Source organism: Onychomys torridus, chromosome 9 (assembly GCF_903995425.1).
Source record: "Onychomys torridus chromosome 9, mOncTor1.1, whole genome shotgun sequence".
NCBI classification, from domain to species: domain Eukaryota; kingdom Metazoa; phylum Chordata; class Mammalia; order Rodentia; family Cricetidae; genus Onychomys; species Onychomys torridus.
The window spans coordinates 88061542-88085013 of NC_050451.1; the positions used below are offsets into that span (position 1 = coordinate 88061542).

Here is a 23472-nt window from a genome sequence, read left to right on the forward strand (position 1 = left end):
TTTAACTAAGCCCCGCTCCTATACAGAAAAGCTTTTCCAAATACTACTCTATCCTAAAAGAAACATTTCTATCACCCAGGATTTTTAGTACATCTCTTTATGGAACCACACATTATTTTCTTTCTCAGTTATCTTTGTCCATCCTCAAACATATACCTGAATGGATACATCCTTTCTTTTTTATCTTTAGAGTCAAAGTCACTCATGACCTAAAGTGAATGTGTGGATTAGCTAATAATGGGGTGGGTCATTTCAGGAACTGAGCATCACTCTTAAGCTTTGTTAGCATGCATCCTTATGCAGGAGTTTCCCCCACCCCAGAATCAACCTGTAGGAGCCTGTCTGGGGCCCATAGCTCCTTAGCTCATTCTCTCAGTACTTCTAGGCAGTAAACTCCCTTTCAAGACAAAACAAAATACTCTTGGGTAACCTATGTTATTTCTGGTTTCATGTTCTTTGTTTGTTTGTTTGTTTGTTTGTTTGTTGTTTGTTTGTTGTTTCTTTGTTTGTTGAGACAGAGTTTCTCTGTGTATCCCTGGCTGTACTAGACTCACTCTGCAGACCAGGCTAGCCTCAGACTCACAGAGATCAGCTTGCCTCTGACTCCTGAGGGCTGAGAGTAGAGACAGCTACCACTCTCTAGCCTGCTCCCAGGCCTGGTTTCATGTTCTGAGATCACTGATTCTTCAGTTTTACTTCTGGACTGTGGTTAAGTACAGAATCAGGGTCAAGTTCAAAGGAGCTGAGGGGAGAAAGATGGAACAGAAGGGCAAATGTTACCACAGATAAAAGTGAAGGCAGGCTGCTCTTGGTTATTGGAAATTCTTATTATAGTAATAATAAAAATAATAAAATCTTAATGAATATGTAATACTAAAACAATAATATATTATAAATATTATATATAATAGAATATTAAGTAATTAAAATAATTTCTGTATTTTTCTATTCATGGCTTTTCACTTATTCCACAAACTCCACAATGAACTGACACAGAGCACATTTTAAAAATGTGTGAGATGAGCATTTGTTGTTCATTATCTAAGTATGCTGACTGCATCACATATAAATCAAAATGCCCTTAAGAGATTTGGACACCCAGGCTAGGAAGGGGCCGTCATAAGCTGGGAGGGCAAACAGGAAGCAAGCTGTTTTGTCCAGTACAGCGATAGTTCACCACAAGAAAGAAAAGACGACAAGTAAAGGACAGAAGGACAGAAGGATCACTTCTTTGGGATAAGAAAAAGAACATCAGAGAAAGCACTGAAGAGAAAAAGCTCAGGGCAGTGTTAGATGATTTTCCTCCTAGTTTTGCCTCTCGTCACACAGACAGCATTCATTGACAGGACCAATCTCTGATCCACTTAAATAACAATTTATTTTAGTAGAAAAGAAGTATCAAAGACCCTTCCATAAAGGGGACTTAACTAAATTCTTAAATATGGTGATGAGGAGAATGATGTCTGCAGAGTTGTAACTTGATACAGCTAGAACGTAATTGGCTGTCCCTTGCTCCTCCCATCCCTGTGCATTCCCCTTCCAATTACCTGCATTTCTAGAGACAGCCAGTCCTAATCAACTGCTAAGATTCAGGTCACTCAGCATCACTTAGTCTAGAACAGTAGTTCTCAACATGGGAGTCACACCCCCTGTGAGGTCAAACGACCCTTTCATGGGAGTCACCTAAACCCATTGGAAGACACAGATACTTACATTATGAGTCATAGCAGTAGCAAAAATACTTTATGAGTTATGAAGTAGCAACAAAAATAATTTTATGGCTGGGGGTCAGCACAACATGGAGAACTATATTAGGGGTCACAGCATTGGGAGGGTTGAGAACCACTGCTCTAGACGCTTATGAAGACTAGCTTTGTAGGTTAAAGCCATCGAGACAATTCTGTCTTGTCTCAGTGTCTCAAGGGTCACATTTAAGCTAACATTACTAAAAGTTTCACAAGACTCATTAAAATCTCTCATAGGCACAGACATTCTAAACATCACATTCGAGTGAGAAATTTTCATTTAAGAGGTAATGATCTTGAATAATATCACAGGCATGGAAACTGGAATCTCATGAACAGCATCAAATATTCAAAGACTTCTTTCCTTATAGTCTATTTATTTGATTTTTTTCAGTTAAACTTGTTTGTTGGAGGTGGGGCATACATGCCATGAGGCCTAGGTGGAGCCCTTATGAGTCAATAGCCTTCCAACTTGTGGATCTGTAGAATTGAACTGAAGTTCTTATTCTTGGAACACAGAGCCTTTACTCACCAAGCCATCTCCTTAGTCCTAAAGTCTGATTTATACTTAGATTATCTAAGGTACACTGTACTTTAAAAAAGAATTGTGTATCAACTATGCCCAAGGTACTGTGTATAGCTTGGGATTATAAAGATTAATCACATTAGACCAGGTTGGCAAATAAATGGTGTCCAAGGGTCTGTCACTCCTCCACAGCAAGCTGGTGTAGGTCCACCTCTCCTCACCTTCATGTTCTTACGGCATTCTTACACATTTTCTGAATAATGTTTTCTTTAAATAATTTTCCTCTATCAATATTATTGCTCTGTTGTGATTTACAATTTATCACTGTGATTCATAAATTTATGTGTTTGGACTGCTCTGTACATTAGATTTTCACTTAACATATAGATTGTGTCTTCTGCTTCATTTGAAATCACTTGTTGTACTTAACAATATGCTGTACATTGAATATCCCATAGATTATACAAATCAGTTAGACATGGGTAATCTCACATTCAAAGAACTGGATGGATCTAACAGCCCTGTTCTTATTTGGCCCCATGCATGATGATCACTTTTCTAATAAAAATAATCAGTGTCAAGCAGAGCATTACCAAAAAACAACTGTGGTCTTTTGCCACACCAGAATTCATTGTCTGTTGTATCTGTACATAACACGATGCCTGTGGTGTCTCAGGTACAACATTCTCCTTCTAGCAAAGGTTTATATTGTAAGAGTAACAAAAGAGTCTATATCTTGCTACATATTCTTTGGTGTTGCACAAAAAAATAAAAGATTTATCAGAACGAATATTCTAGTATCCCATATGAGTCTTTTCTAACAAGTACAAATCTTTAAAACAACATGTGCTTTTTAATTTCCACTCAGTTATAAATCTATATTTCAGGAGATGAAGTATGCTCCTTTTAACATTAGTTTAAATAACTAGCTCAGTCTCCATTTTCCTGTTTCTAGTCACTATTTTAGGAAGAGAGAGAGCGGGGGTGGGGTGGGGAGTTTGAGATTGTGGGACACTTCTGCACTTGGGAGGCAGAAGCAGGCAGATCTCTGTGAGCTTAAGTTTGAGGCTAGCCTGGTCTACAGAGCTAGTTCCAGGACAGCCAGGACTACACAAAGAAACCCTGTTTTAAATAGATAGATAGATAGATAGATAGATAGATAGATAGATAGATAGATAGATAGATAGGATCACTCAATAACAATAAGTAAATGTAGTAAATCAATAAATTAAGTAGAGAGCAATTGAGGACAATAACCCATATAACCTCTGCCCTCCACAAACATGGACAGACAATCACAAGCATACAAAAGTGTCTATGCATTTGCATACATGTACATATGTTTTTCTTTCCTTAACTCTTCTACAGGCACTAAAGGGAAACTTTCAGTAAACCAATATAATGAAGCCATATAGAAGGTCTTCATCATACATGAGTGAATTGCTCTGCCCAGTCTTCAACAGCAATGCTCCCCGGTGGTTGTTCTCTCCGTAATCTGAACTCTCCTTACCCCTATGCAGACAACACCTAACATGGATGTGGCCGCCTCTTCCCTCTCTCCTCCGACTCAGCTCAGCTCAGGACATTGGAGGGCAGGTTTCTCTACCCCAAGCTGCTACCTGTGTCATTCATGACTGTCAGTGTCTCACTTCTCTCTCTCTCCAAGTGTTTACCCGGCTACACATGTGTTTCCTCCAGCCTGTGTCCAATCCCTAGCCTCATCACTCAGGCTTCTATTTCTCCATTTCATCTAAGCTTTTCAATAATTCACGGTGAGCGACCATACACTGCCAAGTTCTGCTCTCACACCAGAATAGTTAATTCTGTCTCCTGCATCTCCTTATTCTGGCAACACTTGAGATTAAGAAACTTTTGACGGCTGCTTAATAAAAATAAAATATAATTACATTAGTTTCTTTGATTTTTTTTTCCAAAAGCACTTACAATTTTAAACTACGATGTTTTCAGTGTTTATTTGTTTTTATAATTCTTTGTTTTTATAGTGTGAAATCACCATAAATGATTTCATATCTTTCTAAGTAGCTGTCTTCCTGTAGTTATGAAGCTTCTTTATGAGAAAATATTAATGTTCATTCTCTCATTGTAAGTAGTTTCCCCAGTTCTTAGTTTTCCAAATTTAACACACTTCTTTTTTAATTTTTAAAAGTATGTTTCATTTTTAACATATCAAATACATCTATTTCCTTACAAGTTATGATTTCTGGATTTATAGTCAACTCTTGAAATTTCTTGCCCGTTAAAGATATATAAAGCCAGTTCATCTCACTTCAGAAGCCTATGCTCTTGTGAATTTTGTGATGCTGGGAATGGAATCCTGGATATAGTGCATGCTGGGAAGCAGTCTACAACTCAGCTACATGTCCAGCCTAGATCTGGGCGTCATACTATTTATTAGTATTATTAGTATTATCCAGAAGTGCTCAGCATCTTAAGAGTGAAAATACCTCAGACTTGACAAACTGGGACACCTCGGCAGGTCCACAGAACTAAAGACACGCAGAGGAGGCTTTCCTTCCCCAGTACAGAACACCCTAAAAAGACTCCTCATGGAGGCCAATGGGATAGCCCCAACCTCAGCACTTAATTCTCCTCAGGACTCATAGACTTCTCCTGACTTCCCAGGCTGCTTTATCCTATCGTTTACTTCACACTTGCATTTGAATATTACTTCATCTAGAAAGGCAGCCTCACCAGGTCCCTGCATAAATATGTTCCTTGTACTTTCCCTTTCTTCAGCAGCAAATCTCAGTTGAAAGTGATGCACACAGATACTCCTTGGTTTGTGATGGTGTTAAAACCTGATGGAAAGGTAAGTAGACAATATTGCATGATGCAAATGCATGCAGCTTATTTATGCCTGCAATTGTCCAGATTTGCAACAGTTCATACTCTGCCCAGGAGCCGCTACTTCCCTTCATGATGTGGTAGCTGCCTGGGAACTGAGGACTACAGCCACCATATAGCATCACCAGAGAGCGTGACATTGAGACATTACATCTGGCTAGGCCAGGAAAAGACCAAACTTCAAAGTGTGGTTTCAGCTGTGTGGTCTTCATACAACTGTAGAGTTGAAGAATTCTAAGCCCAGCTATCCTAGACTGGGAATACCTGAGCATTACTCTCCTGTGGTTGGCTGAAGCATGGTGATCCTTTCAAATCCCCACTGTAGGAGGCACCTCTTACAATCAACATGTTACCAGGGAAACAAAGGAGAAGGCATACAATGCTGTGGTTATTTGTTTTCTAAGTAAAACAGTCTACATAAAGCTGGAACATAGTTCTGTGAAAGCAATCAATCCATTCCTCAGTTTTAGAACAGCTAAAAATTCATTCCCAACATAACGAATAGAATGTATTTGTCATCCTAAATAATTCCCTACATTAATTTTAAGAATACTTAAAAAGCAGCTGGAGATATGGTTCAGTGGTTAACAGCACTGACTGCTCTTTCAGAAGACCCGGGTTAGAGTCCCAGCACTTAGATGGCAGCTCACAACAGTATATAATTCCACTTCTAAGGGATCTGATGCCCTCTTCTGGCCACCTCAGGTACCAGGCATGCACATGGTGCACAAATACACATGAAGGCAAAAGATTCATGCACATAAACAAATTTTTTTATTCATCTTACTTATTTGTGTTTGTGTGCATGGGGTGTGTGTGTGTGTGTGTGTGTGTGTGTGTGTGTGTGCATGTACATCCCATGGTGCTCCTGTGAATATCAGAGAAAAACTTGCAGTATTCTGTTATCAGTCTTTTCTCACTTGTGGGTCCCAGACACTGAACTCAGATCACCAGACATAATATCAAGCACCCTTACCACCTACACCATCAAACCATCTTACCAGTCTTGGTACATTATCAACTCCTTTCTCCCCCTGCTCCTCCTTCCTTCTCTCCTTCTCTTTTCCTTCCCTCTATCTTCCTTCCCCTCCCCCTTTTCTCTTTCCCTCTCCTCTCGCGTGTGTGTGTGTGTGTGTGTGTGTGTGTGTGTGTGTGTGTGTGTGTGTGCGCATATGCATAGACAACAACCTAGGTGTTGACCCTCACTCACAGCATACCTTTGAAAAAAGAAAGGAAAGCCCTTTCATTTTGGAGCTTACCAATTCGTCTAGGCTTGCTGGCTAGCTAGCAGAATCCCAGGGGTATTCCTGTCTACACCTCTCCACTGATGGAATTACAAATGCAAGCCACCAAACCCAGCCAAGGTAAGGCAAACACTTTGTCAACTGAGCCACCCTCCCTGGCCCCATTTCACATTCTTAAAAATGCCTGAGATCTACATCTCTTCAGATGCCTTTCAGTTAAAAAAAAAAATGTATACAAAAGAAATTTTAAAACTCTAAATTTAAACTTCTAAGTCTGGTCATCAAAGAATGAAAATTCTAATCCTTGTGGAGCTTTGCAGTTTGGAAGCATTTTTTTACAATTATTACTTTAAAAAAAAAAAAAAACAAACCAAAACATCTTGAATGTCAGGTAGGACTTGGTACTTCAGGAAGGAACTCAACTTGAACTAGCTAATCTAGGAAGAAGGAACTGACCCCCTCATGCCCGACCCTCCCCAGCAGTTCCATCACAGCCCACTCCTCTGAATGTGCTTACCTCCAATTCCCGTTACTATCTCTACTCCAACTAAGTCATTGCCAGTCCCTGCTGCAGCTCCAATTCTGTGATTTGTACTAAGTGCTCTCTTGGGATTTATATACTGCACTTTACCCTGGCCTGTTATTTGGTATGACTGTGAAAACTCCTTTTCACCCACTAGATAAATCCTCTAAAAAGACTGTTAGTTCAGAAAGATGAAGACTTTTCAAACACGTCCCACAGCACCCAACAGAAGAGTTAAAAATTGATTGTTAACAAACTGGAACATGGAGGTAATGTTCCCCAAAACAAGCTATTTTTAAAAGCCACGACTGACACTTACCCAGAATCGTGGTCACCATGCCCACCCGCAGACTCCCAGATCCACTCTCTGCACACAGGAACAGGACCACAGAGACAGAGGGCGCTCAAGATGGGCTGAACCTGAGGAGCTGGCAGACTTTTCCTATCCAGAGGATGGGTGAGTGTGTCTGGATCCTTTGCTAGGTGAAACAGGTTTTTCTTGTTCCTTTGCTTTAAAAAAAAAAAAAAAAAGCTCCATAGTGGGAGTGGAGAAAGCAAGGTAGGGAAAGAGACTAGCTGAGTCAGCAGGAGAGGACAATCCTTTCACAGCACAAGCTGAAATTCCCAAGACCTCCCCCAAGCACCAGGGAATGTCTGAAGGAGCAAGTGACAGGATGGAAGTGGAGACAGTGACTCCTGTTCCTCACCAACTCAAGTCTCGCCCTGATGCATGGATCACCTGTGTAAACCGACATGTCTATTTTTGTCTGGGTGACACAGAAATTTCATTTTTAAAAGCTTAACAATTTCTGGCAGGAAAAGCTAAAAGCGCCTGCTTGTGCCTTCTACATCAAGTTCTTGCCGTGTGCATCTGCATATCTGTAGCTCCGGATGCTGCCTTCACCCCAAGGGATGCGTTTCCTTATGTCACATAGTCTCATACTCAGACAGCCCTAGGCCTACAGCATGCTTATATCTAAACAGCTTGATTATTCACATGAAATACCCAAACATACCACTTCGAACTCAATGAACACTCTAATCCAAGCTTTTACTCCTAAGTTCATTTTCCTGAGATGCACTTGTCAGCATTTAGGTCAGAAATAACATGGGTCTTGGTCTTGTTTTGTTTTTTAACACTTTATAGATATTCTGTAATGCCATGCTTCTCCTCCATAATAAATACAATGGAGGCTGTAAGTTGTGATTCATGAAAAAGGGCTCTTTTTATGATAGAATCAGCAATCCTAACTCCAAGAAACAAACCTCTAGGAATTTTTTGGCCTTCTGTTATTTTAACATTTTTCATTTTACATATTCATTGTACATGACACTGTGCTACATAGGACATGACAGACAAGCACACGTTGTACACTGAGCACATTCCAACCCCCATGTAGAAAACTAGCTTGGATCAGAGATAATCAGCAAAATCGAGAATGATCAACAAATCCAATCATTGTTGCTTTCTCTTTCTCAACATAAACATCTTTTGCATGTCACAGTTAAAATGCAAAGTACAAAATTAGAACTTTTACAAACTTGGTTTCAAGATAGGGAAAAAGTTTGTAAAGGATGGTCCAAGAAAGCCTGGAACAAATGGAAGCTTTATACATAAACCCTGTATGTTGATTCTGGCACTGACACAAATTTATACGTGGAATAAAATGGTAGTGAACTATATGTACCAGCACACAAATGTAGATCAATGTAAAACTAGTGAGATCTGAATAAACCGTGTAGATTGTACCAATGCCAATTTCTTGGTTTTAATTCTGTACTCTGTTCTTGTAACATGTAAACAGTGGGTGATATGAATTCACAACATGCCCCCACGGTTGGGCATGCCCAGCAGACACTTCTGCCTAGCTATTTCCGGTTCAAAATAGCCATTTCCAGGTCAAAACGTCTTGCGTGACCAAGACTCCATGGCTTTTCGTGGTTGCATAGTGTGCAGCGCAGCCATGTGATCTACGCGCATGCGGGTCCGTTCCACATGGATCTGTGTGTACGCAGGTGCGGTCCACCCTTTATAAGCCGACATCGTGTTCCCCAGCCTCACTTTGTCTCTTGACCACATGTGTTTTCCACAGGCCTGTTCACATCTGTCCCTTTCTTTCCTATCCTAATAAAACTCTTGTTAGTGGATCTTGTCGTGTTTTGTGACATTTCCTCACAGGGTAAGAGTGCTGCCAAATAATTAACAGTGGGAGTAACTAGTAAAGGGGATCTGGGTCTCCCTGAATTTGGAAGAGGCAGGCCCAAGAGGTTTCTGTGAACTTGCATTTCAAAATTACTTCTAAAAGAAAGAAAGTCTTCTGGTTGCTATCGCTGTTGGCTAAACACAGATGGACTTAGGCCTCCTTGTATTCAGAATTTAATAAGCACACACTTTTGCCTGGCATCTATCTACACACTGACGACAGACACACACACAACCGTGTTCTCACAGTCCAGTCATCCAACACCCAAGTCAGCACAGGGAGGAAAAGAAGGCACAGGCATACTCTACCTCGAGAAAGATTGACAGAGCATCTGCAGAAGACCCATGTGTCATAGTCAAACTCAGGAGCAAACACACTGGCCTGTCACCACCCGGTTCACAAGTCACAAAACTAATGGTAACACATGACTACTGTAAAATAGTCATATTAACCTGAGGTTGATGACAGCATTAAAATATCTGCTCTGGGGAAAAATTTCTTGCTCAAGTTGTTCTAACATAAAGGCAAAGAACAGCAATAGACTCTTCATAGGAAAAGGAGATGCATTTGGCTGCAAATACTTAGTGTTCCTTTTAAATTGTCTTTGGATATATATTTTTAGAAATGTTCAATTCTTAAAACTGAAATTACCACATACTTCCAAATATGTATGTATTAGGAGTAAACACACCCAAGGGGGACAGGGAGCATTACTAGCAAATATTTTCCCTAGTAGAAATATTAACCTGCAACAGGTATTATGTTTCCATATGTAAATCCAGGTAAGGATTTACTTTGCACATTCTGTGCTTTCCTGGGAAGGTATCCAATATGCAAATTGTTTAATTTCAAATTAGTATGTGATCCTACTCAAGTCACACTTCCTCTTTATTTTTGATTAATTTACAGTTCACAATATCTTGATATATCAATTTTCTGCCAAGTTGCTCTAGTCAGTTCTTTGGAATTTTTATATTTCTAACATAATATATGAAAAGTATTATAGAAAAAAATTAACTATTATAAATTTTTTCAAAAGCAAATAATAGAGTTATTATGCTTTGGACTCATTAAAGACTTATTACTCAAATAATTATATTTTGAAATGGAGGGGGAGAGTGAAAGACTAAGTGTCAAAAGAAAACATTAAGTTAAACATAATATTTTGGCATACATCCTTATCCTCAGCTCAAATACTCATTGAACTGAAGGTGACAGAGACAAGGATAGAAGAATTGCATCCACCAAATGGTAGATAGACACATAAGACAACATCATAATGTCAATCAGATTCACTCATAAACTATGGTCCAAATACTTCACATGAAACAGTGTCTTCCACTGGTAGATGTGTACAATGTGTCTTGTTCAAACAAGCTCATGAATGTTTAAGAGTGAGTACCTTATAAACAGACATTCTCACAGAAATGATTCAACCACATGTATGGCTTGAATAATAAACAAGTTATATAGGCAAGACTTTTGGTCTCAGTATTCTCTAATAAACATGTCATAAAAATATCCCTCAAAATTTTATTTCCTAGGCCAAAAGTTATCTGTCACAGGTGTCAATATGTAGGACAAATATAATAACCACTCTCTACAAACATCATTCTTCAGCAATTCACATTTTTTAAGTCGACCAAGCACCACCCTAATACTAAATGCAAGGGAAAATATCACCCAAGGCAGACAATATTTGTGCTATCTCATAAAAACCATCTCTAAGAAAGAGGAAAAGTATGGTTCACACTATCTGTATATGAAAAACAGAACCATGCAATATAGCCACTTACTATTCCTGAAAAAGACCGAAGAAAGGTAGAGCATCTGTGGTCCTGGCCCTAGCTCTTCAACCCTCCGACCCCGTGAGAACCTCCATTGTGCCTAAAAATGCACTTCTAGGCTGCAGGCTGGATGCCAGCATCAACACACACACACACACACACACACACACACACACACACACACACACACACTAAATAAATAAATAAATAAATACACCTTCTAGTTCAAAGCATCTAAAGACTCACTAGTATAATGAATAAACAAACAGGAAATTTTTGCCACATTCTTCAGGGAGGATCCACAGTTCTTCAATACATACCGACATACAATATTAAGTTGTAAAAGCTAGCTTTCCAATAGCTCAAGTCATCGAAAATGCCTGTACCCAGTGTCACAGCAAAGCAGGCCAGAAGAAAAAAACAGTTCTCTCCAAGTCTATCCACCCTCTTACTCTCCTCCATTCAAAAACTTCCCATTGACCTTGACCCCTTTTTCACTCAGATAGTTCCCATTCTATGAGTTGTTACCAGGTCCCATAAATTTTAGCTGAGAATGACTCTTGGAGACATCGTTTTTCCATCTGCATTGCCTTAAGTGTTGTCTGGAGTGGCATTAAATAAAATCCCCACTAAAACTTCATGCATGCAGCTAACATTATTTCCCCCAGTATGCTAGCATAGATCTTACTGAACAACCACAACAGACCACTATAGCAGCTTTTCCTCCTCTGTACCCATGCTCACATCATTCCTTTGATTGCTTTGGACAGAGATCCATCTCCTTTATAACATGGCTCTAAAGCAGTTTCCCCAGAGAAATCCCATCCCATTTCTCTGCTGTCTCGGGGCACCCATGGTATTTTGCATCATTCACGTGTTTTGTAGTGTAAGTACTCCCATAGTATAATTAATTATTGATGAAAGCATTTATCATAGTAGCATTTATGGAAAGGAAAGCACATTTTATTTGCCTTTATGTAGTAACTGTGCATCGGACAGATATGGAACACAAGCTATGGGTTAATAAGTATGTACTCAAAGGCACTGACATTCAATATTCTTAAAATACTGATTTATTATCAAAGGAAAAACTGTATAAAATTTTATTCAATAGTTAACTTAGTCACAGTCATCATTCTAATACTCATTATCAAGATTACTATTACCTCAAACTAATAAAAAAGGAATCCTAAATCAAAGCTATGGTGATTCAACTCTCCTGTTCACCAACTTAAATGCACACTTGTAGATTCCCAAAGAAGAAAGCAATCTACAGAGCAGCACTAGCAGAGGTTTCAGAGAGAGATTTTGAGTCAGAATGCTATGGTCTAATTTTGCCTTCATCACTCACTGTGTGAAGGTAGGTATACAAGTACATATTTCTCTATGCCTCAATTTCATCATTTGAAAACTGGCAGAATTAATTTTACCCCCAGCATATAAAAAATGCTCATGTTAAAAGAAGGCAGTTTAAATGCTTGTCATTATTTTCTTTTTCTTTTTATTTATTTCTTTATTATATTTGTGTTTAAATTTTACACATCAGCCATGGGTTCCCCTGTCTTCCCCCCTCCTGCCCACACTGTAAGAGCATGAATTGTTGAGACCAAGATTGGAAAAGCACAGGGACAAATAGCCAAAGGAATGGAAGCTTCCCCACCTTCCCCCCAGCCCCTCCCCTCCATTCCCATCTCCTCCAGGACCAAGACTCCCTTGGGGACTCATTTAAACCTGGTGGATTCAGTACAGGCAGGTCCTGTCACCTCCTTCCAGACTGAGCAAAGTGTCCCTGTGTAAGCCCAAGGTTTCAAACAGCCAGCTCATGCACTAAGGACAGGTCCTGGTCCCACAGACTGGATGCCTCTCAAACAGTTCAAGCTATTCAGTTGTCTCACTTATCCAGAGGGCCTGATCCAGCTGGGGGCTCCACAGCTTTTGGATCATAATTCATGTGCTTCCATTCGTTTGGCTATTTGTCCCTGTGCTTTTCCAATCTTGGTCTCAACAATTCACAATCTTACAGTCCCTCCTCTTTCTTGACAATTGGACTCCTGGAGCTCCACCTGGGGCCTGGCTGAGGATCTCTGCATCCACTTCCATCAGTTATTAGATGAGAGTTCCAGCACGACCGTTAGGGTGTTTGGCCATCTGATCACCAGACTAGGTCAGATCAGGCTTTCTCTCGAGCTTGTCATTATTTTCTAACATTTATGATTTTAATCACAACTTAAGTATTAACAATGATGTTCTCTACTGGTTTAATTCTTTTTTTTTTTTATCTTCTTCTTAGAGACAGGGTTTCTCTGTGTAGCCCTAGCTATCCTGGAACTCACTCTGCAGACCACCTGGCCTTGAACTCAGAGATTTCCCTGCCTCTGCTAGGATTACTGATTTAATTTCAAGTGCTATTAGTAATTGAGGTTTCAAGTGCTATTAGCATGAAGACATTCCTGAAAACACATATCGGACCTGGTAACCTCCCCTCTCCCCTCTGCCAGGCAGTGCTTCCTGTTGTTACCCTAATAATGATACTTTCAAATATTATGAAAAAGAATAAAAGCAAGAAGAACAACTGTTAAATATCACCACAAACACCTCCTCTGACTCTACTCTCTTGAACGTTTTATGAGTTTGGGCTCTGAGAATCAGAATAGTCTGAGTGGACTGAAAGATTGAACAGCTTGTTGAGTATGAACATCAATTAAGTAATACCTGATAAGTATGTCTAAAGGGTAATAAAGTAATGCAGAAGGTCCTTATAAATATGTAATGTTAAATATTTGCAATGTGTCATTCACTCAAACAGATAAGACCTATGCTTCATAGAACAGGAACTCATAAAGCAGTTAAATGAATATGAAGAAGGCATTAACTGAGGCACAAATTAAAACCGAGATAGCACAATGAATCTTGATGAGCACAAAACCTTTCTAGGGTGTAGACATGCCTCAGAATAGAAAAGTGGCCGGTAAAGAAGAGATTCAAGGGTGGTCAAGAGCTTTCACATGATCATCCAAAACAATATCAAAAAAGAAAGGAAGAAAGGAAGGGAGGGGGAGGAGGGAGAGGGAGACAGGGAGGGCAGGAACAAAAAGCAATCCAGGCTGAGCATGAAGGCACATGGTGGGGATCCTGACATGCAGAAGGTTGACAGAGAAATCTCAGGTGTTTAAAGCAGCTTGACCTAAAGGCTGAAGAGAGCGGGAAATAAGAGATTTGCTTTGGAAAGGCTCCACACATGATGAGTAAAGTCTGTCTAATTGACTGGAAAAGCTCTTCACAAGGTTGAACTGAGAATCCATTCATGAGATATTAGTTTTCATTAAGTCTGTAAACTTGAAAGATTGGATGAAATGAGGGTCTCGGCCTGCTCAAGCTTTTCTAATTACTCCATAAATGCCCAGAAGGAAAATAAAATTAAGACCTTCATCCTTTGACAGATTGAATTGTTTTAAACATCAAAAATTCATGTGTTCAAATGCTTCAAAGGAGGAGATTGTAGATATTGCTGACTAAAATCGTGGATAGGGAGGGGAAAGGTAATTTCTCCTGGTTTGACATGACGTCATTCTCTTGGCGATAGAACAGAAGTAAAGAATTTGAAAACTGATTCCATGGTGGGTTGAATGAGAAATGCTCCTCGTAGTCTCGGGCATTTGAGCATGTGGTCCCAGTTGGTGGTTCCATTTCAGGTTTTGGAAGTGTGATCTTGCTGGAGGAAACATATCACTGGCTTTGAGAATTTCCAGACTTGAGACACTTCTGGTTCACTCTCTTGGTTGTGCTTAGAGTTCAAGACATGAGCTCTCAGCATCCTACTCCAGACATCTACCTGTCCCAATGGAACAATGGATGGAAATATGCCTGCATGAGAGAGACAGGAACACACACATACATACACACACACACACACACACACACACACTGAGAGAGAGAGAGATAGACAAACAGACAGACAGACAGAGAGACAGAGTCAGAGAGAGAGACAGAGACAGAGTCAGAGAGAGAGACAGAGACAGAGTCAGACAGAGAGACAGAGACAGAGTCAGAGACAGAGACAGAGACAGAGACAGAGAGAAAGAGACAGACAGAAAAGAAGAGAAGGAAAGCAGAGGTGGGGAGGTGATCAGGTACAGAAGGGAGGGAGGATAAATTTATGTCCTCCATTAATTAGTTCTGAGGGATAAAAACAGTCTACTCCATATTGGAGTGTAAATCCCTCCCTTAGAAAGAGCTCCTTGAAGAAAGTGTGTATTTCCCTATTCAAGGTAATATTTATGCTTTCAAGAAAGATTTAATTGGAAAAACATTGGACAATGGGTCTAGTTTGAACACATTAGGCAGATCCTCACAGCAATTGCTGCGTGGGTTGGCAGACATGTGGGAGAGCACTAACTGCATTAAACAGGAAGCAGAAAGCATGCTGCCTTTACTTAAAGGACAATTGTGCAGAAAAGCCTGCATTCATTCTTACTGCCAACAACAATATACAGCACACTTTAACTCATGTTTAACTGCTATGCCTCTTTGACAAAACAGAGAGGGAGAGAGGGAGAGAGAGAGAGAGAGAGAGAGAGAGAGAGAGAGAGAGAGAGAGAGAGAATGAATCAGTAAACAACTTCTCCAGTGAGAGTGTTAACATTTTGCCCTGAAATGAGTAACTCTTCAGAGTGCCCAGAAAAATAAACCACCTTCCAAAACTCCGAGGAAGAGAAAGAAAAGATTCCCACACTGCAGAGAAATGGTGGATTAGGCTACCAGGAAGCATTGGTGGCCCTTGTTGCACACCAATAATACCCACACCTCCTGTTCTTGGATTATAAAGGTCACTAGGGATGCTTCATTCTGCGTCTGTAAATCAGTGTGATAAAAACACGTGCCTTGCAACAACTAGCCACAGTAAGCACACCCCACACTTGGATCTTGGATTCTAATACCATTCTCCAATAAGGGAAGCCACAGCTGCTTGGAAAAACTGCCGATTCCAGGGCTAGGGAAAAGATGCATGAGAGATGAGTATGTAGTACATTCAAGTGTCCAAAAGAACAACACTACTATCTTTTTAAAATACTTTTTCAAAAGCACACAACAATGACAACAAGTCAATATGTGAGGGTACTGGATAACAGTCTACGAATAAAATAAATATACAAGTTCATATTGACACACAAAACGGAGGTGGAAAAACAACAAAATGGAAAAAAAATCCAGTAAGTCCAGTTTTAGCAGGCAACAGAGCCAAGGCATTCTGCCCTAAAATGTGGTCCTCCTTCCTGAAACCCACAGCACAGACTTAACCATGGGAAGAGCACCAAGGCCATTTCACCTGAGAGGCACTTTACAAAGTACCTGACCAGAAGCCCTCACACTGGCATGGTCATCAAACACAGGACAGTCTAAGGAACTGTTACAGCCCAAAGACATCAAAGAGACGGGACCACAGATTTTGTATGATACACCAAATGAGGTTACCTAGCAGGAACAGGAACTTGGGCAAAACTTGAAGTGATCTGAATGAAGGATGAACGACAGTTAAAAGATTTACTACCTAGAACAAATATACCATCCCAAACGAAGATGCCAGTGACAGGGAAAGCTGAGTGCAGAGTTCATGAGAAGTGGCTTGAATTCTATTGCATTTTCTTCTATTGCATTTTCTTCTGCAGTTCTATGAGGGGGTGGGACTTATTTCTACATACAAGACCACTGGTAGTGTATTAAAAAGAAATAGGTGTATTTTGTAAAAGAAACAACATATTCCATTTCAGTTTGGGAGGCTATTGGAGATATATGTTGCCATTAAAAAAGAAGAAAAGAAAAGAAAACTGATAATAATAATGATTCTATCAGCAGGTGAGTCCCTTAGAGGAAAGGGGCTTTTTTGAAAGTGGTTACAAATTAGAATCATAGGTTAGGAGAGAGCTTATAGCTAATAGCACATACATAAGTATGAAGTCCTGAGTTCAAATCTTGAGCACCCATGTAAAAAGATATGTATCAGCAAATGTCCATAGCCCTAGAATTGGAAGATAGAGACAGACATATCTTGAGAGTTACCTGGTGAGGTACCCTACCCAAAATAATGAACTTCTGGTTCAGTGAAGGATTGTGTTATGGATGCTGTAAGGCTGTTTTCACACACACACACACACACACACACACACACACACCAATTAGAAATGGATGCTGTGATGCTGGTTTCTCACTTGTGGTTGAGACCATTTTCTCAGGTACACTATACCTTCTTGAGCAGGTATGCTCATTACCACTGATTGAAATCCTCTCTATTTAGAACACATGATTTTCTAACCATGAATACTTTTATTTGATCATCTTACTACCCACCTTTAGAAGAATATTTCATTTACAGTTAACTTTGCTTACTGTATCAGTTTGTTATTCAACATTTACGTCTCGGTGATTATTGATTTATATAAATTATTCATTCTAACATTAATTGCTTTGTATAGGAATAATTACTAAAACATGAAGAAATGCACAAAAAAACCAAACATATATATTGGCTTTTAAATAAATAAGATGAAGTGCAATAAATGCATCCTACACAGCTAGATAGAAATATGTCTTCCTATTTTTCTTTTCCAACATGATCATCTTCCACCCCATAGAAACTCTGCTTAGCCAATGTTATGGCTAATATGTCACCTCTTTCTATGCCAGCGGTGGGCACAGCAGTCTGTTTATCTTCCCTGTCACCCTGATAGAATGAGGGAAAGGGAGAAGAAGCCAACTGTGAGTCATCAGCAAAGTCACTGTTCGCTCCTCGAGAATAGCGTCTTCACTGTGGAAAGTGGAGGCAGCTGGCAGCTGCAGCGCTGCCACGTTTTGATAGCTCAGAGAAAAGCAAAGAGGAGCAGCAAGGCTGGAAGAAAAGGAGACCAAGAAACAGAATCGGGGCGACACCCAAAGTGCAGAATGCACGATATTTAAGAACATATCCACCTCCTGGATATCCCAGTTACACAAAACCATAAGCCACAAGCCCACTTCTGATTCATCAAGTCCGAACTGACTAAAAGGATGAGTGTGAGCTGCCTATATCAACAAACTGAAACGGACAGTGACCGAGGTGTGGCTGTAGGAGTTGTCTGCCAGAGTGCATGGTGAGGATTGATGGTCCAGATCACAGCTTGAGCATCCTTGGGCCTGAGCATGTTCCTCGTCAATCAACCAACACACTAGCTTGACCTCCAGCAATTGTGTCTCCATCACATACAACAGAAATGAAGAAAGGATGAGATGTGGAGTCAAAAGAAGTGCACTGGATTACTTATTAAAATCTAATTCTTTTATTTATATGTAAAACAGTATACCATTCATGACATATGAAAACTCAGCAGATAAGAACTGAGTTATATCTACTTTTGGTACAAAATATTGCATTATATAAAGCAACAGACACTCAAAGAAACCAGAAAAAAAAAAAAAAAAAAAAAAAACAACCGAAAAATCTACGGATAGCAAAAGCCCCAGTAACACAATATGTTAGTGCATGGTTTTTGTATGCACCAGATGACTTTAAAGATGGGTTCATATGCACTCAACATCCAGTTGTAATCTCACTGGATAGAACTTACTTGTCTACATCTAAAGAAGAGAAGATGCCATCTTTACCATGACATCCTTGTATCATCAACATCCACATAGATTCTAACAAGAAGAAATCCTATAATAAATAAGAAAGGTCAGAACAGATAATGAGAGACAACTAGCCGGAAACAGCCAGGTTTTTATATTTCCCAACCAAAACAACAAATATGAACCAAACGCTCCATAGTAACCATCATTTCAATGATGGCTTTCTAACACCAGAACTGCAAGGCATTGAATCACTTATGATATCTATGTTCTAGGAATGCCCTGTAATGAGACCTATATAGAAGCCAGCCATAGTAACATTCAGCAGTGTTTGGAAAACATTGAGAGTAGAGCTTTTTTGTATGGTCCAGTTTTGCAAGCATGATGACATAAACCTAAGAATGAATAAAAAATCTAGACTAGATCAGGAAACTCAATTGGGGGTGGAGGGTCAAACAAGAAATTCACCAGAAAAACATATGGGTAAATAATTGACAGGAAAGCAAACTCAGAAGGCCAATGGGGATACAGCTGGCTTCTGAGCAAAGAGCAAGCTGAGCATAAACATTGACTTTCACCCTCTCCCCAGTTCAGATACAAGGGCAGGCAACAGATCTGTTCAAGTTGAGAATGAGAAATAAGTCAATAAAAATCAAAGTTATTTTTGGAAAGGAAAAAGAAAGGCAGATGGAAGAAAGGGAAATAGATGATTTGGGGACCCTGGAAAGCTGAAGGAGGCTAAACTGATCTTGGGAGAAATTGAAAATAACATAATTTACTCAACAAAATTCAGCAGGATCTGGGCAACTACCAGTCACATCTGACTCTAGAAATGGAGAAAGGGTTAGCTAAAACCAGGGAGATTAGTTGACAAACCATCTAACAAAGAATAAGGTCCCCATTCTAATGAACTCACCAAGATGACTTCTTTCCCAAACCCTGAAGACCAGAAGCATATCTGTGCATAGAGTAAAACACACACCTCCACTGAGAGATCACCTACCCAGAGTTGGGAATGAACTCAGACTGATAACAGAGGGAAAGAAGTGGCAGGAACTTGGAATCCAGGCACTTCCCATCCAGTCTCCATACTGCCCTCTAGTTCCACAAGGCCTAAGTTTAGAAGGTGGTTCTACAAAGAAGGCAATTAGACACAGAATAAAACCTACAGACACCTCCTTCCTTAACAAATAGCTGCCTTGCTCAGGGGCCCTCTGAGAAATCCACAAACAAGCTCAGAAAAGACAGAAAGCTGACTGGTGGCCTAACCAGTGACAGCAGATTTCTTTAACACATTCAACAAGTGACAGAGGGTGTGCTTAGGACAAGGATTCTTATCAAAACAAGTGTTCCCATAAATTAAAAATGGCAATGAGAAAATGAACGAGAAGACAGCAATGAGGTCGGGTTTTGTTTTTGGTTTTTGTTTGTTTATTTGTTTGTTTTCAGAAAGGAAGAACAGAAGCTAAAATGGGGGAAAATAATGAGAATGAAAACAGAAGTCTTGGACCAACCAAAATATCCAACATGTGAGCATGAAAGTTAGAAGGGAAAAGAGAATGGAGAAGAGGAAAGCATGACTCAGTCAGGACCCCCTGGTTCCCTGTGCTCTTATTACTCAAACTCAGGGTGCTGTGATGAATGTCTACAGTAGTACTCAAACTCAGGGTGCTGTGATGAATGTCTACAGTGGTACTCAAACTCAGGGTGCTGTGATGAATGTCTACAGTGGTACTCAAACTCAGGATGCTGTGATCAATGTCTACAGTGGTACTCAAACTCAGGATGCTGTGATGAATGTCTACAGTGGTACTCAAACTCAGGATGCTGTGATCAATGTCTACAGTGGTACTCAAACTCAGGATGCTGTGATGAATGTCTACAGTGGTACTCAAACTCAGGATGCTGTGATCAATGTCTACAGTGGTACTCAAACTCAGGATGCTGTGATGAATGTCTGCAGTGCTACTCTTTGAAGGAAACAGCATCCTGATCTTCCTGCACATCCCATCATCATCACTTGCCGTCTTAACTCTAGTGTAGCTCAAATTTGGCTAAGAAGATGTCTACATTTATAAATAAAAATCCTTAAATGGAAGGCCTTAAGGTTACTGATGGTAGAGGCCACTTAGTACATTAAAAACAAAGAAAGACAGATCATTGAGACAGACAGAATGCATAGAATAAGGCATCTCTACTAAGATTTTGGGAAAGACAAGCTGAGGAGAAGTTAATTAACAAAAGTATGATGTTAACAACATCCAAATGGAGACTACAGTGAAAGAATGCTTCCAAAGGCCAAAAGCATCCCCTGTCCTGAGCAGAACATCCAGATACATGTGTGAAGACAGCTTGTTGAAGACATTAGATTCCAAGACATTTTTCTCTCATACATTATATACCCTCTCCAGGAAGGAGAATATGGTTAGCAGAGAAGAGAATAACAAAGAAGGAATTAGACATAAGCTAAGGAGACAGAGGACCTGGGAGAAGAAAGCTTGGTTAGGAGATCCCTGAGAGAGCTAAGCATATGGCAGAGCTGACAGCACATCCTGAATAAGGGGTGCATGTGACAGAAGATCTCTTGCCTCTGAAAATGCTGGAAGAATGAGGTAATGATGGATCTGAGGCAGCTTGAAGAACACTGAAACTGAAAACAAGGAAGAGCTCTAAGACATGGATCTGTGGATATCATCCCCAAAGCACAAATAACAAAAGCAAGAGACTGAAGGGGTAACCTTCATATGTATAACAAGTATCTGGAAAGTGCTAAAATTGGAAGGCAAGTCATGGGAGCGGAAGGTTACACTTGACAATGAGGAAGGTAAACATAGTGCCTGATGGTTATGTACTACCAGGGAGAATTTTTCCCCTGAAGCACATTTCCATTCCATCTTACTAAGTTTTCAAGTCAGTGCTCTAGGGCAACAACATTTCCATGCAATCATCCTGAGCAACCAGAAGAATCAAGGATGGCAGCTTCTAGACAAGGTCCCCACTCTCCAACATCTGTCCTTCTCACCCCTTACCACAGCAAGGCAAAAAGTGCAAGGACTGGCAGCTTCCTCCTTCCTTCCTAGGATTTCTTCACTCCTGCCCAGTTAGCCTCTCCACTGCGTTTTCTGCTACCAGCTCCCACCGGCCCCTGCTCTCTGTCTGTCAGTAGCTTTGTTTCCTCCTAAGACCTCCAGATGCTTCCCTGGCTGCTCCTGCTGTGGAACCACCATTGTCCATCCCAGAATCTATTACAAATGCACGTGGCAGATGCAACTTCCAGCAACCCTGGAGAAAGGGAGTACATCAAATCCATGACGCTATTATCTAGGTTCTAGTGTCAAGTTGGCTGTATGTTGGCAATGACCATTTTCAGATACTTGGTATAATAAACTGAATATAAAAAATAAATAATTACATCCAAAGTATACTTAAAATATTATGTATGTAAACCTGAATAAAATATTTCACAGCGCCGGGCAGTCGTGGCACACGCCTTTAATCCCAGCACTCAGGAGGCAGAGCCAGGCGGATCTCTGTGAGTTTGAGGCTAGCCTGGGCTACCAAGTTTCAGGAAAGGCACAAAGCTGCACAGAGAAACGCTGTCTCAAAACAACCAAAGAACAAAACAAAACGAAACAACAACAAAAAAAAAACCACAAAGAAACAAAAATTTCACAGCAAAAAATAAAGATTCACTTACTGTTTACAGTGAAAAAACTGCCTATATTCTTAATATGCCTTGTTTATATGCAGTAACACTGAAATACACAGATTTGTTCCTCCATCATTAACCATAGAAATCTTAATAGAGAGAAATACCATCAATTTTCCTTGTCTTTCCTACTGTCACTATTAAGGACAACCACGATTATAATATGCCATTTACTGTCTCTACTAAGCCCTTTCAATGTATTAAATAATTGAATGTCCCCAACAACTTATGGACTCAAGCTCACAACATTATTTTATAGATGAAGGAATAAAGAATACAGAGAAGTTAAGACCACTAAGAAGAAGTTAAGATAATGAGGAAGCAGTGGGCCAGAAGGCCAAGCTAAGCCTTGAGTTATGCATCAGACATGCTGCCTCTCCCCAGTTATGGTCCTCCTAATGTCCAGAAGGTTGCTTGGTGAGGGGTGGAGACTGTGGAACAGGAACTTTGGACTTAGTGCCTGAAGATACTTTAATCAGTATAGGATAAACCCTTGCAAATCTCAATTATCACATAGATACCTTTGGAGTAGAAAGCGTTTGGAAAGGCTGGAGACAGAACCCAGAATGCTTGCTCTACAAGGATCTAAGCTGAGATTCTAGCACCCATACTAAAAACTGGGTGCAGCAAAGTGTGGTGCAGCAGGAGAGCCTGTACAGCAGCTCTGAGGAATGGGAGGCAGAAGGTCTCCTAAGGCTTGCTGCCCATCAGGCTAGCTCTGTCTCAAGGGAATAAAGCAGAGTGATAGAGCAGGACACCCAACCTTCTCCTTTGGCCTCATTAGCATTCCCACGTGTGTGTGTGTGTGTGTGTGTGTGTGTGTGTGTGTGTGTGCGTGTGTGTATCACATACGCATAATATACCACACTGATGGACACACTACAGTGCCCACTTCGGGATCTGATACTTTTCAATGTCTTCTGATTTGCACCATTTCTGGGCAGTGCCAGCCCGAGCAAACACTTGCACACAGCTCATCAAGTCAAACAGGTTAAGGGCGCATGTCCCATTTGAAATGGCTCTAGGAGGATGCCTTCCACGGCTCTTTCGTGCTATTCACACTTTCAAAAGCTTTATTACAGAGGGACAGTACACAAAATACATCAAATCCATTGTTACCTCCAAAGACTGACAGCTAACAGGCTAGGCGGAATGGCTGAAGAAGCACAGAAACTCAAGTGCCCAGCTTCAGGGAAAGAGTGCAAAGCCAAGCAATGGCTGTATCAGAAGACATTCTTTCTCAACAGCATCAAAGGTCCCACAGAAAGCC

At 40.3% G+C, this 23472-nt stretch overlaps 1 protein-coding gene across 3 annotated transcripts in view; it reads right to left on the bottom strand.

The window, feature by feature from the left end:
• Positions 1-23472, bottom strand: part of Klf12 (Kruppel like factor 12) — a 440113-nt gene that overhangs the window by 331549 nt on the left and 85092 nt on the right. Inside the window, exon 2 of one of the 3 annotated variants that reach the window (XM_036198913.1) lies at positions 7223-7413. The exons of the other annotated variants lie outside the window; for them this stretch is intronic. The gene's annotated coding sequence lies outside the window, so the exon portion shown is untranslated. The remainder of the gene's footprint in view (positions 1-7222; positions 7414-23472) is intronic. 3 annotated transcript variants of the gene reach the window in all.